Source organism: Crocodylus siamensis, chromosome 1, assembly GCF_052110815.1.
Source record: "Crocodylus siamensis isolate JL-2025a chromosome 1, ASM5211081v1, whole genome shotgun sequence".
NCBI classification, from domain to species: Eukaryota; Metazoa; Chordata; order Crocodylia; family Crocodylidae; genus Crocodylus; species Crocodylus siamensis.
The window spans coordinates 218865639-218871888 of record NC_143395.1 but is presented as its reverse complement, the minus strand read 5'-3'; positions in this window follow the sequence as shown (position 1 = coordinate 218871888).

The following is a 6250-nucleotide window of genomic DNA, read 5'->3' as shown; positions in this document are numbered from 1 at the left end:
CCTCTGTGTGACTCCCCCACCACCTGTGTGTGCTTGTCTCTGTGTCTATGTACATGTATTGTTTATTCCTCTGTGTGTATCCATGTAAGCAAACATCTCTCTACATGTGTGTGCACACCTTGCCACTTGTGGCATCTGATTCTCGTTTGAAGTGTAAGTCTCGCTGTGCCTACATGCATGAGTATGTTTCTCTCTGAGCTTGTGTGTCTTTCTCCATGGGCAGGGTGTCTCTCTGGCAGTGTGCGCATGTGTGGCTGTGTCTTCACACCAGGCCTGGAAACAACCCACTGCTGCCACCTCGCACACAAGTACTGATTGCTCCTGGGATAATCAGCCTAGCCGTGACACCATGAGACCCAAGCCAAATTTACTATGTAAATATAATGTTTTTCTTTCAGCATGTGTCTCACTATGCCTCTGTGTGTGTGTGAGCCTATGTGTTGGCATATGTCTGTGTATGTACACCTCTCTGCCTATTAGTATGCATGTGTCTGTCTCTGTGTATATGTGTATCTGTATGTCCCAGCCTCTCTGCCTGTGTGTGTTGTGCACATGTGTCTCTGATTATGTCTGTGTGCATGTCAACCAGTACCTGCATCTGCATCTTTGTCTGTGTGTTGTATCTAATCACTCTACATCTATGGATATGCCTCTCCCAGCCTCTGTATGTTGTTGAGTCTCTCAACATATAGGTTTAGAGGACTAACAAAGCAGCTGGGCACCTGGGGCATCAGGACACATGGGGGGAAGTGGCAACTTCCAGCTGCCACCATGCTGCTGGCATAATTGTGCAGCAGCTGATACTTTTCTGCCCTCTCTCCCGCTAAAGTTAGCACCCCAGGTGGCTGCTCTGGTCACCCTACCTTAGTTGGGGTCCTGTGTGGGTGGGTATCCTTAGGCCACTCTTACAGACTGTTAGGTTGAGGGCAAGAGTGAAATGTGGGGTTCTTTTACACCACCGCTTGGTGCCTGGTGATTTCTTATTTGCCACAAAGAAATAACACAAAAAACCAATGCACATTTTAACCACTAAAATGAGTGGTTAATCAATTTGTTAAAATGTAAATGTGCAAGACCTTCTAGTGCCATTCTCCCTTGGAGCTTAAAAAAAGGAGTTCCCAGGTTTATTCTAGTACATGAGGCCCACAGCTCCTGGGAATGCTCCTCTGATTGTGCTGCCCCCAGGCTGGCTGTGGGGTACCCCTGCATGTGTATCTGTCTGTGTATCCTGTCTGTCGCTGAGTCTCTCTCTGCCTGACCAGGACAGTGCATCTCATTTTGTGTCCTTCTCCCTGCCAGTGAGCATGTCTCTCACACTATTTCCTTTACTCACTGTAGAGCAGTGAGACCTACAAGCAGAATAAAAGTACATATGTGGGCAAATCAAAAACAGGCAGAGGCTGGGTGTGCAGAGGCCAAAGCCAGGGGAACAGGGACACAGTTGTTGGAAAAGGCCCTCTGGAAAGACTGCAAAGGTGCCTGCTCAGTGCTGGCCTCATGGAAAAGATCCTGAAGATAAATGTACTTGTTAAGATAGTGATCTCTGTATCCAAGTAACCATAAACCGAGGAGCTGGAGCATTCTAGCAGCACCCCTCATTAAGGCAAGAGGAGGGGATAAGGCCAGAGCACACAGAGCTGCCTCTCGGGGCTGACCCTTGCTCCCTATCTCAAAGGCAAATGAGGCACATGTAGCAATGACCTGCCAAACTCTGCCAAAAAAATGCCACATGCCACCCTCCCCTTTTTCCCCACAAAAGCAGAGACTTGGAGCAGCCCATTGTACCCTAGTTCACACAGAAGCCAGCCTCATTCCTGCACAGGCCCATGGTGGGAACTCAGGGGAGGCAGTATGACCTATTGGTTGGAGCAGGGTGAACTTCAACATGGTGTGCCAAACTGTGGGAGAGGTGCGGAGTAGGTGGGTGCTAAGGCAGCAGTAGGGCATGAGTAGGGTTACTATATTTCAAGGATCAAAAAAGAGGACACCTGTGGGGGGAGGAAGGGGGGGGGGACAGGGCATATGATTGTGTTGGGGGCAGTGACATGGGCAACTGGTGCGGCCTTAATCAAGGGGGACACATGCCCCACCCCCAGGGACCAGTAAGCAACTGGGGGAGGGGGGCCCGTGGCCAATCGTGAGTTGGCCGATTGCTGCAGCCACTTCTGGGAGTGCCACAGCACTCCAACTCCCTGGCCAGCACTTGCAGGGGGGACACTGGCGCTCCCATCTGCCCCCTGTGTCTGTTGCCTAAGTGGTAAGTGCAGCCAGTGAGGGGGAGCACTGGTGGTCTCAGGAGGTGCATGTGGACTCCCATGCACCCCCTACGCATCACCACTGGGCAGTCATATGCCCATGCCTTACCTCTGTCTCTCATTCCTAAGTCACAGCACCAGCAGCCCTGCTGCTGCCTCTCACTCCTGATCGACTGTACCCTGCCCCCCAGCCCTGTCAGTGCCCCTTACTCCCAACCCACAGCCCCTACTCCCCATCAGCCCTACTGCCCGTGCAGCTCACATACGCGTGCACTCTCTCTCGCTCTCTTTCTCTCTTCCCCCCACCTTACCTGCTGGGACCTGCACACAGAGCATGTGATCCCCCAACAGCCAGTCCCAAGCAGCGAAGCTGGAAGTGCCTGGGAAAAGCCAGAGACAGAGCAAAAACCTGGACATTTGCTTGCATTTTAAAAACCCACCCAGACAGGAGGACAGGGGTCACTAGGGTGACCATCATAAGAGGACATTCCAGTTTTCTGCTACTCTGTCCTCTGTCCTTTATTGATATGAAACCCGATGCTTTTATAACCGAGGACATAAAGGTGTCTAGTTAGATATCAATAGAGGACAGGCGACAGCTGAACTGTCCTCTGTGATAGCCACCCTACATAAATTGGGAGGAGGTATAATGCCGGTTTTCCACTTCACATAAGAGTTGAGACATTTCATGCACTGGTGCCTGTAAAGTGCTCTGAGATTTTCAGAGCGAAGCAAAAAGGAAAAAATAATATTGTCCAGCCAGCTTTGCCATATATGGGCTAAAATTGCCTTAGGCCTTAGAGCTCGGGACAGAAGTTACACATAACCTGGTTTAAATGATCAGAAACTGGTTTAAACCTGTAACAGAACAGAAGTTCAGTGCACATAAACCAGTTCAAAATGGTTGAAACCAGTTTGAGATAAACCTGGTTGAACATAGTATCATACTTAACTGATTGAGCTCAAACCAGTTTATGGAACTTCTATCCTAGACCCCTTCCTGGTTTAAGTTAAATCAGAGTCCTCCAACATCCTAGCATGCTCTGCAGCCCTGGGCTGTCTGTTTCAGCCAAGCAGGGTTGGACCCCCCCCTCTTCTCCCTCGCTGGAACACTATCACAGCTGGCTGGGGAGTGGGTGAGGGTGCAAAAACCTGCTTTGGAGTGCAGCTGAGTCTGCCTGGCAGGGGGCGGCAGCCCTTGCCCAGCATCCCCAGTACCCAAGCCCCTTCTTGCTGCTCCAGCAGCAGGAGTGGGAGTGTGGCCAGACACTGATAGCCTGCAGGGAGGGGGGCATTGAACCCCCTTCATTGCAGGGCAGGGCATGGTGCAGACACTGATAGTCTCTGCTTGTGAAGCCAGGGCTGCAGCAGTCAGACACTGGTAGCTTGAGGGGAAGTGGGGCCCTGACATGCAAGTGCTGGCTCCATCCCACACTGAAGCTCCCCTCAGGCAGGGCCTGCACTACAGCGCCTGGGTGAAATCCCCCAGAGGAGTGGCGAGCAGTGCCTGAGGCCAATGCAAGTCTTGTTGTGGGGAGGGGGTTAGGGTGGGGGGGGAAGAGACCTGGCTGCCGGTGCAGAGAGGAGTGGGGTGGTCAGTACCCACCGCCTTGCACCTCCAGCCCTGCACAGGGGCTGTGGCCTGCAGGCAGACTGGAGCTGGAGCACAGCTTCCCACCCCGCTTTCCACCCCCCCTGGTGGCAGAGAGAACCAACGTGTTGGGTGAAAGTGAAACAGCTGTCACCCACCACCTGCTTGTGGTGGCACTAGGCACTTGGGGTGGGCTGCCAAAGGCTAATCATTGTCCATGCCCCTGGGCCATGGGACCAGGCTGGACTAGTCTGCAGTGATGCATTGCCTTCCCCCATTGCTGCCCATGCCCCTTGCCTCTGGCGGCGTGCCCTAAGAACCCAGCAATGCTGCAAGAAGATGTCTCACCTCCACCTGCCATGATGGTTCACTCTGCCACTGCTGCTGGAAGGGGGAGGGAGGCAGGAAGCTATTATTAGCTCCGGCTCCCCCCCAGCCTTCTCCATGACTGCATCCAGGTCTCATCCCCCTTCCCCTGCCCTGTCCCTGTGGCTGAACCCACTTTTTTGGACTCAGGTGCTACTCGATGCTCCTCCAAAGGACTTGGTCCAGGTACTGTGGCATGGGCCCTGCCTGAAGGGATTTTTACCATGGGATGGAGCCAGCACTGTGTTGGTGCCTGCACTGCTGCAACCTACAATTGGAGGATTAAACCACAACCCTTCCCCTTAGGCTACCAGTGTCTGGCCATCATGGCCCCAGGTGCATAATGAGAACCCAGAGGTGCCCATGCCACACCCCCCTCTAATGGGAGGATTAAAACCCCCCTTCCCCTCAGGCTACTGGGGTCTGGCCATGGTCCTGGTCCTGCAGCAAGTGAGTGAGTGAGTGAGTGGGAGTGGTGGAGCTGGGGACTTCTGGCTGGGGCTGCTTCCCTCCACCCCCTCCAAGCACTCCTCAGCTGGGGTCCCTGAAGACTGGGGGAGGGAGGTTAACCCCTCCCCAATCCTACTGAGGCCTGCCGGAGCCTGGCCATACCCCACCCTCAGCTCAGTTTACCCCTAGCTGAAGACTCACTCTAGCACCTCCCAGCTTCTGGCCTGAACCACTGTAGGCATGTGCCTGCATTTCTTAAATCAAAAGTGAATGTTTGTTCACTTGCAAATCAGTTCAGTCTACGTAGGTTAGACTAATCTGCAAAGGTTTAATCAGTTCAGACTTGGACTTTTGGCATGTCTGTCCCTAGTGTAGGTGCATGGGTTTTTTCAATGGTACTTTTACTACAGGGAGCAAATGGATTGGGGGAGGTTTGCTGAAGTAAAGGGGTGGAGGAACTGGAAACTAGAACTTGCGGGGGGTCATCAAGGGGAGAAGCAGGGTTGCCAACCCTCCTGGATTGGCCGGAAGTCTACTGGAATCGGCATCAATCTCCCAGTGACTATTGAAAGCAATCCAGGAGATTGATATTGTGAATGGGTTGAACAGTACATTACGTCACGCTGGGGAAAAAAAAATCTCCTGGAATAGCTTCAGTCAGAGCTGGCAACCTAGGGAGAAGGAACAGGATTTGTGGAAGTCACGGGCACTGCAGAGATTACAGAGAACTAGAGCCCAGCAGGAGATTGGCTGGGAAGAGGGGAGGCAAATTGTTTTGGGGGCACATTTGTGGGACTGCAGGAGGTTTCCAGAGAAGAGAGGAGGGAGAGTTTACAATCTCTCTCTCTCTCTCACTGCACTCTAATGGTTAAAAGCTTGCCCTGGGGTACTGGCAGTGCTAGTAAAGCACAAACAAGGGGCAGTCATTGTTTCTGGAAGGAAAGGGGTGGCTTAGTTCTCAGTGCAGATATAATTGTTCGGCTGTGCCAACTGCTGACTGGGGTAGGCTGGAGTGCGTCAAAGCTGCCTCACCCCCTCATGGAAAATATCCAGCCTGGCTGTCTCCCCCAGTGGAAATTTCCTGTAGGAATTGTCCCAAACACTGCAGCCCAGCAGTGTGTCTAGAGCAGTTGTTTGCAATGTGTGGTGTGTGGACCCATGGGAGACCACAGACCATATCTAAGCAGTCTCTGAAAGATGACTATGATCAATAAAAGTCTGTGAATACCCACACTTACAATCCAAAAGGGGTCTGTACCTCCATTCAATTTTTTTAGGGGTCCAAGATCAGGATTCCCTGATTTAGCAGGGTAATGGTAAGGTCTCTTTCAAACTCTCATGGTTCTGGCATGCAGAGGCAAAGCTTGGCTGAGCTCTCCCTGGGGATTTTCCTTCTGCTCTTTTGGGGAACAACCTGCTGTAGCATTGCAAAGAGGATGTGACACAGGATGAATTCTCACCCTCAGAGGTCAGGCCTGGAGCCCTGCTGTGAAGAAAGCAACAACCCCGGAGGAGCACAATGCAGGTGCTCTATTTAGTGGTGGGATTCAGAATCAGGGAGATATCTGCCTTCTGAAAAGAAGGCTTG